The sequence below is a fragment of the Diadema antillarum genome, unplaced genomic scaffold, assembly GCF_040938485.1.
Source record: "Diadema antillarum isolate AM-2024a unplaced genomic scaffold, OU_Dant_1.0 scf00000172, whole genome shotgun sequence".
NCBI classification, from domain to species: Eukaryota; Metazoa; Echinodermata; class Echinoidea; order Diadematoida; family Diadematidae; genus Diadema; species Diadema antillarum.
Genome location: NW_027271061.1, coordinates 2,043,559 through 2,056,475, shown reverse-complemented (window position 1 = coordinate 2,056,475; position 12,917 = coordinate 2,043,559). Strand labels below are relative to the sequence as shown.

General features: G+C 38.6%; 1 protein-coding gene across 1 annotated transcript in view; it reads left to right on the top strand.

The window, feature by feature from the left end:
- Positions 1 to 500: 500 nt before the first annotated feature.
- Positions 501 to 12,917, top strand: part of LOC139722800 (RNA-binding protein RO60-like) — a 30,372-nt gene continuing 17,955 nt past the window's right edge. Inside the window, exon 1 of the mRNA XM_071634091.1 lies at positions 501 to 550. The gene's annotated coding sequence lies outside the window, so the exon portion shown is untranslated. The remainder of the gene's footprint in view (positions 551 to 12,917) is intronic.

Here is a 12,917-nt window from a genome sequence, read left to right as displayed (position 1 = left end):
TCCCTTCACAGGCTGGCGTCCGTCCGATATGTAGTCAGCACACTATCACATCACACAGAATTATTACACACGGGGGCGCTCTCATGCATTGCTAGCCTGCATGTCACTGCGCTGCATTTGCATGGTACGTAGTGATGTACGGAAGAATTGCAAGTCCCATACGTACTAAACGCGGTTGCTCTATCTTGCTCGCTGGCTGACTCCCTTAGTCTTCTTTCAAGCACCTCTGATCACGCTGCTGGTACTAACTAACATTTTACATATAACGATTTATCAATAAGAACAGAAAAGCAACTGTTTTTCAGACTGAATGATAATAATGATAGAAATCGTTCAAATCTGCATAAGTTCAACCCTTCAAATTTGCTATTCAGATGAATGGAATGCTCATTGTTTCTGCTGACACTGCTCTAAAATGAAACTCGACTCGAGAGCTTTTTTTAATGTTGTTGTAAACGCGGAAGTGACGTCACTGGTATTAGCTCGGGCGCTGCTACCGAGTATTTTTGGCCGAAGCGGAAAGAATTCGGAGAGGTGGAACTCAGGGCAAGTATGTGTATTTTTGCAGAAAATCCTCCATATTTGTGCTTCATAGTGCGTGCATGAGCTATATCGTAATGTTTATGATTATCAGTGTGCCAGGTTCCAGTAATGGAACGTTGCATATGTTCTGTAAATGCTAAAAAGGCGTGTGTTACATCGTGCCTGTTCCGTTCGTCAAACATGTCAATTGCATTGATTTCCCTGCATCACACCGCTTTAGCTTCTCAGCAGTGTACACAGCTCAGTAAACCTAGCAGTGATCAGTGTACGGCATGTATCGCTTCTTGCCAGTCCATCCGAGCGAGCCGTGTACTCTTCAAAGCCATTCTGCACTGGGGCACGGCGCGGGTGGGCTGAGCTGGGCGTGAAACGTTCACACACTCGAGCTCCACGCATGTAAACTGCCCAGAGAAATGTACCTACAATAGAGACAAGTAATAATACAATCTACAGTAGCTGTACAACATGTAGTGTATTAGAAGGTCGATTAGGTCGGTACATTAGGTCTAGATCCCCTGGACTATAGATTTCAATGGCTGGCACTTTTTCATGAATCATATTTTTAGTGAGTGCATGCATTGATTGTGACTGTGAGTGTTATGCACTTGTCAATTGTAGTCCCGGCCCCTGGGTAACCGGGGATGGCCGGGACTTGCATCCCACTTGCAATTTTGGGATGTTACACCACCCGGCCAAGTCCCGGCCAAGTCTCCGACGGGTCGGGCAAAATTTTCACGGAAATCCCCCGCTAAGTCCCCGGCAGGCCGGGAAAAATTGAAGTTGAAATCCCCGGCCAATTTCCCGACAGTCCGGGCAATATTTGTGCAGAAATCCCCGGCCAAGTCCCCGACAAGCTGGGCGTATTTGCATAGAAATCCCCGGCCAAGTCCCGACCCTAAAGGCCCGGTCACACTGCCCAAAAGTCGCGTAAGTTTGCATGAATCACGCAAGAAATTTGTTTGTGCGTGCTTGTCCGTTGAGAATTTTCGCTGATTTACGCAATGAAAATCACCGATGAAATGCGCAAGAACTACGGAAATATCACATTTTAAAAAAATCACTAAACCACGCACTTTCAGAGTATAGGCACGCAAATAAGGCCCCAAATAGGGCGAATTCGTGGTTGTGCGCGACGACTGAGGTCCACGGAAAATCACGCATTTTCTGCGCTTTATCACACAATGAATTGCGTATGAATCGTGCATGATTCGCACATATGAACGTGATAAGCGGCAACATTTTTTAAAACGATCACTGATATTCCACGCATATTTCGTGCGTTTTTCACGTAAGAACATTGTAGTTTTCCACGCATATTTCGCGCGTTTTTCGCGTAAGAACAGTGCAAACTACGAAAAAATTACGCAAAACAGTGCAATACTGTCTAAACTTTTACGCGAAGCCGAGTTTTGAGCTGGAAATTTGGCCTTTGAGGACCTGTCACACTGCCTAAAAGTCGTGTAAACGCATGAATCATGTAAGAAATTCGAGCCTTATTTTACGCGATACATGCGCGATTTGCGCATTTCATGAGTTTGTCTACAACGTGGATCGACCTTCGTAGTTGTCAGCCGATGTCAGCTGGATCGGCGCTTTACGCAATTCCGGGTTTTGAGGAGCTCAAAACTCGGCTTCGCATAAAAGTTTACGCATTATTGCGCTGTTTAACGTAATTTTTGCGTAGTTTGCGTAGTTCTTACGCGAACAATGCGCGAAATATGCGTGGAATATCAGCGATTGTTCGCGAAAATGTTGCCGCTATCGCATTCACCAACAACTCTCCACTGACTATTAGCAGACATAAATAATGACGCATGTTTCACGTATCACTGAAAATCACCGAAAAAAAAATATTGGCGTAGGCCTATGTATCTCGAACAGAACATGCAAATAAGCGCATGTAATACTTACGAAATACTGATCGATGAATCACTAATGTATCACTAACAACTCACGTATGATTGGCGCTATATTTTTGCGTGATCTTTCCATAGTTCTTGCGCAATTCATCGGTGATTTTCCATTGCGTAAATCAGCGAAAATGGTCAAATTCTCGACGGACAAGCACGCAAAAACAAATTTCTTACGTGATTTATGCGATTACGCAACTTTTGGGCAGTGTGACCGAGCCCGCATGGAATCGCGTAAAGCGCCGATCCGGCGCTCATCGGCGGAAAATACGATCGAAGGTTCCACATCAGAAAAATTCATGAAATGCGCAAATCGCGCATGTTTCACGCAAGGCTCGATTTTATTACGTGATTCATGCGTTTACGCGACTTTTGGGCAATACCGAGTCCTCAATAGCGGGGAATTGCTAGTCAAGCAAAATAATTTATGGTCACATTACCGTACTGGAAATGGTAGAAGTCATGGTCAACTCTCAAGCAAAATCTGGCTCAATCCCGGCCAAAATTCCTGCCCCATATCCCTGCCATTTGATTGGAGCGAATTTCCCCCGACAAGCCCCGGTTTATTCCCCACCTACCGGGGCAAAATACATTTGTAAGTGAATCTCCCCCGACAAAGCCCGGTCCATTCCCGACCCACCGGGGCGAAATAAATTGAATTTCCCCCGACAACACCCCGATACATCCCCGGCCCACCGGGGCAAATTAAGTGAATTTCCCCTTACAAAGCCCGGTCTATTCCCGACCCACCCGGGCGAAAAAAATGCTGAAATCCCCGCGCAACTTGGTTGCAAGTCCCGGCCATCCCCGGGTACCCATGGGCTGGGACTACAATTGACAAGTGCATTAGTGTTGTGCTTTTTTTTTTTTTTTGGTCATATTTATTTGACACTAAAGTTAGTGATACACTCGACTAATATTAGAGTGACAGTACAGCTTGGCCTTGGTAGTATCAAGTAAGGAGGTTCAAGAGATGGAGTAAACAACAGTGTTATTCCCTTTGATCCCATGCATGTTTGATGCCGCCACTATGAAATATTTGAAGTATATACACGAATGTGCTAAACTGGAGCTGCCTCACAGATAGGAAGACAATTGATTCATGTGGCATTGCATCATATATTCATAAACTCGTCACTCTTAAAGATAAATCTTTATGATGGTAATTACTTTTCGCTGTCCCTCCTTTTGAAACATGAGTGGTACATAAAGGTACAGACACAGGGATGTGGGAATAAAAGTTCCACAAAAATTGATGAAATAAGAATTGAAATTACCCGACTTTGCATGTTTTTACTCTAATCTAACATATACATTGTATATGAATAAAGAACAACACTTGAATATTATACCATATCAGTTTCATTTGTCGAAAGTGATTGGAAAGATGATAAAATTGACTTTCCAGTAAGGGTGCAGTTCAAATATTTTCACAACGTAGGCCTATGGCTCAGATTTACACTTTTTTTAAACATAATCCTGGACAGGAGTTACTTTGTTTTTCATATGCCTTATCATTAGCTGAAATTTAATTTCCTTTATTGATACAAAAACAAACAAAATATAGCCAACATTATGTCAGCGTTTTAAATGAAAGATCTCTTTGCTCGGAAAGACAGCGGCATCGGACCGCTATCATCAAAGTCACCTGTGGAATTCTTTTGTACATCAAAAGAAAACTGACAGCTGTTTGAATGTTTACAACCAGTTGGAACTCCATTTCTGAAACCTCCTTGGTAGTACTGTATTGTACTTCAAAATCAAAGCTGAGCTGTACTGGAGCACATGATAATTTATTGTACATCAAAGACCAGGGCAGTGCACCAGCATTTTTCAAGGTGTGTGTGTGTGTGTTTGGGGGGGGGGGGGGGGGGGCTGGATGCCTTTATATTTCTGGTTCCCCTGTCGTGTTTCATCAGCTGACAAGCAAAAAAAAAAAAAGAAAGAAAGAGGCCTAGTGAAGTGAATGAGCCTGTATGAGCAAGCGGGGGAGGGTCTGGGAGGGGGTGTCCCACCATCGAGACCATGGAGATTTGTTGAGTTTTTTTTTTGGGGGGGGGGGGGGCAGATGTGAAATAGATTGTGCGTGCATGCTTGATAGCTAAAACTTTTCTTTTTTTAAGGATCTGAAGGCGGATGCATTCAGGTATTGGGTATTGATGTGAATATGACATAAATGTGCTTGTCAGCCATGGCATTATGATGAAGAAGCTCTTCTAAATTTAGAGATGTCAGTTGATCTTTGGTGACAGGATATGTGGTGGTGATATCAAGTTGGTAATTTGTCCGCTTTGTATTTTAATGCTTTTTTACCATAATGGCCGAGAGATTTTAATTCTAAGACCTGGTAGCCTGGGGATTCATAGGTGACCTAATTCATTTCTTGCCGACGGGCGGGGTACATTTAAATGAAATGTGATGATATAATAAAATGCTTACTATCAAAGACATTCAGTGTGTATGGACCTACACATACAGTATACAAAATGTATGGTATGGTAGAAGTGGGATAATCTTTGTTTAAAGATATTATTCACCATTTGTAGATTAACTCTTTGTGTGCCATGGTGGAATCCCCCCGTGCCACATTATTCTGAGACACCAACGTAGTCATACGTTTAGAAGACAATCTGTTTTTCAAATCAATACAATATTTATGAATTTCTGTTAAATTGTAGACAAAGTTAGCAAAGTTGTAGAGAAAATGCCAAGCTTTTCATTGATGTAAGTTCTACATGACAAATCTACATAACTGCTTTTTTTTCATATGCCCAGTAGATACATTACTGTAGATGTATGACTTTTGCACACAAAGCAGTGACAGAAACTTATAATTTGCACGCAAATCCAGTATGAAACAATACTTGTTAGTCATTCACCGCATAAAATGCAAGCCATAGACGAGAGGAACGTAATCGCATGAAACACTTTCATTATCCCATGACATTTGGCGATTTATCAGTCGATTTGGGCGGGTTTGTGCGTTTGAGCGGAAAATGCGAAGGTGGCATGCCGTCGACTGAGTCGGACATGCGAACGTGTCACATAAAGAGTTAAACAAAAATTAACCCATAGTGCTTCAAAACAGTTCTCACATATGTGAGGTAGGGATAGAAACAAGCACTGTATAAATGCCAATCAGTATGATTAATGTTAAGTATTGTTAAATATACAAAATGTGAATAATAGTCGTAAAAACAAACTAGAGATAAGCACTCTGAGAGCGCATATCTCAGCCAAGCAGCTCATTTCCACCACTGATCTTGTTCTTCCATAGAGATCAGTGATTTCCACCCATACATGTATGTGAGTCGCCCTATTTCCCAATATGGAAGCCTTTTGTTACATCATCAACTTCCATCTGTGCAGCACACCTCGCCTTAGCAGAAACTAGAGCGAGCACTTTTAGTGTGTGTATGAAATCTCAAAAATGTGCAGCTTGAACTCCCAAGTTCATTGACCCTACCAGCCAAAATATCGAAAATCCTTCATAAAATCCACAAAAATTGCCAGATCACTACCAAATTTTAATCATCTGAATTTACATTACTTGTGTCATTCTCTACCTTTCCTGTAAGTTTCTTGCAAAATTTTGTACATGGGTAATTCCGTGAAGTTGGGGCACAAAGTGTTACATTTTAGCATAACTCAATACTAATTATGCTATACATATATTGTTTATAGGCTTTACATTTGTATTGAGACCATACATTTTACTGGAAATTTTGTGCCATTCAGACTCAATTTTGATGAAGTTATTAAAACAATATGTAACAGTGTCCTGTAGCATCGTGACGTGTCCATGTAGCATCGTGATAGTTAAAATCTGGTCCTAAAAGACAAATTAATGCAATTAGCTTGACCAAAATTTGATATAATATGCATAATTACTAGATTAGTCAGATAGCTAAATATCTTAACTCTCCTTTCCACAGTTTTACTTTTACAAGAAAATTACACAATGTGTCACTATGCTACGCGGTGTCCACCAAATGTAACAAAAAAGGACACCGCATAGCATCGTGATACATTTTGTAATTTTCTTTTAAAATCAAAACTGTGAACAGGAAATTTGAGATATTTAGCGATCTCATTCATATCTTGTAAATGCATATTGCATCAAATTTTGGTCAAGCTAATTGCCATAATTTGTCTCTTAGGACCAAATTTTAAAATATCACGATGCTACATGGACACGTCACGATGCTACAGGACACTGTTACATATTGTTTAATAACTTCATCAAAATTGAGTCTGAATGGCACAAAATTTCCCGGAAAATGTGTGGCCTCAGTGCAAATGTAAAGTCTAAAAAACAATAAATGTATAGCATAATTAATATTGAGTTATGCTGAAATGTATTTTTTAAAAATCACGATGCTACATGGACACTGCCCCAACTTCATGGAATTACCCACATGGACAAACAAACCAACCATCAAACAAACGCCAAAGAAAACATAGCCTCCTCCCTTGGTGGAGGTACAATGTAATTATGTTTTTAGACTTCATAACTGTCTACAGTTATGGTTTAAGTTATGGTTTATGGAGAAAAATATAATATCTCCTTAATTTTATCATTTATTGTAAATGTTTTAGGCTTTATCGCAAAATTTTTACATGTAGGATGTTTTGTGATACTGACCTACATGTACACATACACAGCTATTGGATGCATCAAATGTGATATCTCGGACATTTTCTGAATCACTGCTGCCAATGGTAAACAGTACACATGCATGTACCTTTAAGAACTGATAACTTGGGAATTCACAGGTGGCCCAATTCATTTGCTGCCCAGTGGATACATTTAAATGAAATGCAATGGTAAAATGAAATGATTACACTCAAAGACATTCAGTCTGTATAGTACAAGTGGAATGAGCTTTGTTTACATGTACATTGTAAATTTGTCTGAGCAGTGGAGCATGTCAAACAAATTGTACTGCGAGTTCAGCCAGCGAATAATTTGTAAAATTCACAAAAATTTGTTGACATTTACGGCAGATTTTAAATTTCCAAAAGAATGATATTTTGCCATCAAAATGGGCAAATTCTGTCAAAGGGTGGGGCACATCCCTGTCATTATGCCTGTTTGCCTCCCAAAGAATGCATTTCATCTACTTGATAGCTCGCTGTTTTCTGAATAAGACTATAGGGCAGCTATTAACCTGTTGAGGACAGGCTGATTTGGCTACAACAAGTATTTCCCATAGATACTTGCCTGACTATACTCGGGACTCATCCTCAATGGGTTAAAGTTTATTTACACATTGTATATGTACTAGAAGCCATTATAACTGTGTTTGTTTTTCCTTCAAAGTATGAAGTCATAAAATCACATACAAATTGTGTGTATGAAGCCAAGAATTTGGTTGCAGGGTTGCCCACTAATTCTCGTATTAAAGGAGACTTCTCTTTTTTTTTTTCTTCTTATTCTGACAAAGTATTTGTCACTATAAATCCATATTAAGTGGGAGTCCTAAAAGAATACCCTGAAACAGGAAATCAACGTTTTGTGATTTTTGGTTACATCACTGTGTAAGGGTCACAAACACATGTAGTGTTGACCTTTTAACTCTGTTCATCCAACATACAATCTAATGTTGGCCACAGGTGTACTTCACTGTGTCATGACATGCTTTCAAGTTTCTGCCTGTGTGACAACAGTGTTCTTTGGATGTTTCCCAAAGAAAGTTCAATGTGAAAGTGGACACAAAATTGGACACAAAGCAGCAAAAAAAAAGACAAAAGAAAAAAAAAGAGTTACTTAATTGTACATGTAGTGCATCGTACATTTGTATCTGGCACACTCTACAATGTATATTGTACACTTCCCATGTGTTAATGTGTATTATAAAATGGGTTCAAGAATGTAGCCAATTGGAAGCGCTGAAATGAGTCACGTGTGCGTGCATTAATTTTTACTATCATGCACGGCCTTGCAAAAAAGCGTAAAGTCACTGACGTCACAATGTTTACACTAGCAGTGCGCACTTAATCAGTTGTTACAAGTGCGTCGCGCGCTACCATACGCGCTGTCAATCCTGTAAACAACTTCTCGTTCGGGCTGCCAGCTGGCCTTTCTTGTGCACAACAATCATGTGGCGTACGTATACGCTTATACGTACAGTACTTACATGTGCGGGATTTCCGAGTGCGACGTGCGTAAATGTTTGGGACGAACATCCTCGGACGTCTTGACCCACAAAGGTACGTGAAAAACGCTGACAAATGCTGTTAGTTTTCGAATTTTCGACCCATTTTATAAAACAAATGATGCACAGGATTATTTCGTGGCGTTAGTGGAGGCGTAGCTCACTCTCGGTATTTACAATGTAGTGCAACATGCACTCGGCTTCGCCTCGTGCATGTTTCACAATTGTAAATACCCTCGAGTGCACTATACGCCTACACTAACGCACTCTATCCTGTGCATCATTTGTATACACTGTTATGTCATGTGTACATGTATGTACTTGTAGCCCAGGTTTACATACACTTGGGCAATTCCACGGTAACTAGGACACAGGTGCCAAAAATTCAAAATGATATTTGTTTCAAACACCATACATTTTCAGACAGTACTTGAGTTGAAGTTTTAAGAATCATTATGTTTTTCAATAAAAGTGGCCATTTTGATTTTCAAAATGGCTGCCAAAATATGCCTATAACTCAATGGTGAAAAGAGTGGATTGTGGCATAACTTACTCTCTGTATATCCACTTTATTAGTACTCTAAACAACAATCTTTTATATGTATGCAGTTACCAGAGAAGTCTTTTACCACACGATAGAAAAAAAAGCTGGTTGCTTTAAAGAATTTGATAAAAACTTTTAATTACTTTGACAATGATGGATGTAACGTCAGTTACCAAAAACAAGGAATTTTTAACTTTATTCATCAAAGAAAGTGAGCTTTATGATGTAACTTGGGATTTCTAATGTATGCCCATATGCCTTCATTTCAATACCAGAAATAAGGATACTTGGCATACTGGAGAGTCAAACTGATCACTACAAAATGTGTAACGTCAGTTACCGAAACGTCATACACGAGTATGTAACGTCAGTTACCATGACAGTAATTATAACTGAGGCAAAATTTTTGACTCTTGGCCATTTCAATACATCTGGGAAGTCAACTTATAACAAAGAGCAGCAATCCCTTTCATAGGGAATGATGTCATTACCATGGCATGTCCATGGATATATTTTTTTTCATTTTATTTTATTTCTAAATTTATTTATTCACTCATTTACCATGATTATCTTTTATTTTCTGGGGGGGGGGGGAGGGGGCTTGAGCTTTCAATTTTTGATTCAGCACAAGTGTAAGCCTAAATCATCTGGAAGTTTAGTTTGCCACATGCAGTATATACACTCAAATATTCCCAGTCCTACGGGATGATAAAGCTACCAAAGTTTGTAGGCGTAATCAGTGACATGATTGTTTGTTTTTTATAGAAAAGGTGGTTAACATGCAAACTTGTGCACAGCTTTATACCAACAGTTACAATCTTCACCAATGTTAGCTTTTGCCAGCATTTTTTTTTTTTCTGGAAACTTAATAGTCAAGTTTCCACCTCAAGGCAAATGCACAAACAGATATTTCTTCTCTTGCACTTAAATGTGTGGTGTAGTTAACATGGTGCATCTTGTATTATGGTACGTTAAAGGCATGTGCTCATTACTGTTTGAAACTTAACACTGATGTTGCTCAAAGTGAGAGGGGATTCTAGGGTTTAAAAAAATTGTTCATACAGTGTGTATTTGTTGATTACTTTATTCTATTCATGCAGGGACATTATACAATACATGATAATTCTGAACAGGAAGATTTTTTTAAAATCTTAGAATTCTTTCGTTGCAAAGTCCGATTTCTTGGTATCTGGAATGTATTTGTAAGCCGTGATATATCAGTGCAAAGGAAAAGAAAAACAGTTGAATTACTTCAAGCAAGGAATAAACCAATAATGCTCTTTTGACCAAAAAAGCATTTATTTTTCTTCTTCACAGAGAAATATTAAAAGTGCTACACTTTTCATTTAAATCAATTGATGATGGAGACCTTTTTTTTTATTTGTGGCCCTAACAATGCCTTGAAGGAGAAGGAGTAAAATAAAGAAAAGAAGAAGAAATATATCACAAATAGATTTCATACATATTTATGCATATTTATGAGTTGATAAGTGTGTTTTCCCCATGACCTGAAATATATTTTGATTTTTTTTCAAGCACAAAAATATCCATGTTTTGTGTAGTAGGGTACTGCAAGGTATTATGGGTGGAGCACTCTAGATATAGAAACTTTCCTGTTCATTAAATAAAACAAACAAACAAACAAAAAACCCTTAGTCATGTCAATATACATGTATTTATACTTGGAACTGCTTAATCTATTAATGGCTCTGTGTAATCATAAATGTTGAATTAGAATTCAATCTTCAGACAAATGTCGAGAAATATCCTCTTGTGCATTTACTTTATTTTTGCCCAACTGTGCTATGCCATGGTGGGGGGGGGGGGGAGGGGGTTGCCCCCTAAGGGCCCAACCCATTTGTGTCTTTAGATTTTGTTTTAATTTGTTGCTAAGTAATTGCCTGGGATTGTTACTGGTATATTGCAGCAGTATAATAACCTGAAATAAATTAGTTCTCTGTAAACCCCATGGCAAAGTATGTGTAACGTCAGTTACTGACATGTTTACCTTTAAGTTTTCATAGAACACAAAGAAAATGGACTAATGTTTCATTTCATTTGTGTATTCATGACTGATGAACCAAGGTATGACTCCATATCAAACAAATCATTCTGAATGGTCACAATTATGAAAAATCACAAAGCTATTCCCAATCATGATTTTGCATGTGTAAACCCTATGGCAAATGTAAGCGTAACGTCAGTTACCGTCATGCCTTCACTGAAACTGGCATGGTGCTAAAAGGAGACAACTAAAGTGCACATTATTTTGCACACCTGTTCCTGAGAACCTAAGTGTATTGCCATATTAAACACATAAAGGTTAAAAGTCAGGGACATGAGATATTTCCATTTAAATCTACACCATAATTTCCCATGTCCTTTTTCCGTAACGTCAGTTACCGACACATTTTCACTTGCTTTGTGATAAGAAATGCAGTTTGAGAGAAAAACTTTCCACCTATTTCTTCATTCTCATCAACTTATTCATCAATGCCAATTGCAAGCCCCAGGTGCTTTCATTCACAAAACTACAAGGTAAACAATTTCTTGAAAATCCTTACGCGTAACGTCAGTTACCGTGGAATTGCCCACTTGTATCATGTTTTTCTGACTGCGTACATTATGTTTACATGGCAAATTTCCACTTTTTTTATCTTGAGTAGACAGTGGCTCTAGGTCGAATACATCTGTGGAGTTTTCCATCATGCATTTTATCAAAATCAATTTGCAGGTTGTTACCATGATAATGCAGGGTGGTCCATTAGGGGTTTGAGCCTGTCGCTGCACTATGCTCAAATTCTTATGCAACATCCTCAGAAGCCAGTGACGTGTTATGCAACATCCTCAAGAATTGGCAACATACTCAAAATTAAATGTAATCAAACATTTGAAAAATATCTGCATACTGTACATGTACATGTAACTTTAGAAATTCATCAAACTACAAGTGCTGTAGGGCAAGTCCAAGATAATGCGCGCGTTACGTATGGGACATTCAGAGACTTTTATGACCTGAAAAATAGTGTTAATGGCCTTTGATCATATTGAACTTTATCATGGTGATTGATATCTAGGAGAAGTATAATCATGTAAAAAATGGAGAAAAATGACCCTGACAATTGAGTATATGAATATAAGAACGACCCAAGTCCATGGAAGACCATTTCGAGTAAACTTAAAAAAACTTCATATCTTTTTTGTTTGTCCAATAATATTCTATTTAACTGTGATGGGAAGGCAACATTGTATATTCAAATTAGAACATATATTATTATGACAATTAACATTAACATTAATTGTGGAGAGGCCATTTTGTGTGATGGACTTGGGTCGTTCTTTGATTCATATGGACTTGGGTCGTTCTTTGATTCATATACATGATATTCTGCCATAGAGATGAGAGAAGGACGAGAGAGGGCGCTATAATATGAATGTAAGAATGACCCAAGTCCTTCATTCTTACATTCATATAAGATTTAACTCATTTATTTCAGGCACTTCCGGGGGTAATTAGGATTTATCATTTATACACAAGATGAGTCCATGCATAAGCTACAATTTCCCATGTCAAACTGAATTTGGCCAAAAATTGGACTTGGGTCGTTCTTATATTCATATACTCAATTATATTCTAGAAGAGAAAATATGTGCCGTTACGTATGGGACCAGAAAAATTGTTTTTTTGAACACTTTTTTTAATCTCAAAACTCTCTGAAAGTATTTCATTCTACAACTTGTAACTCGCTGTGATGAAAGTCA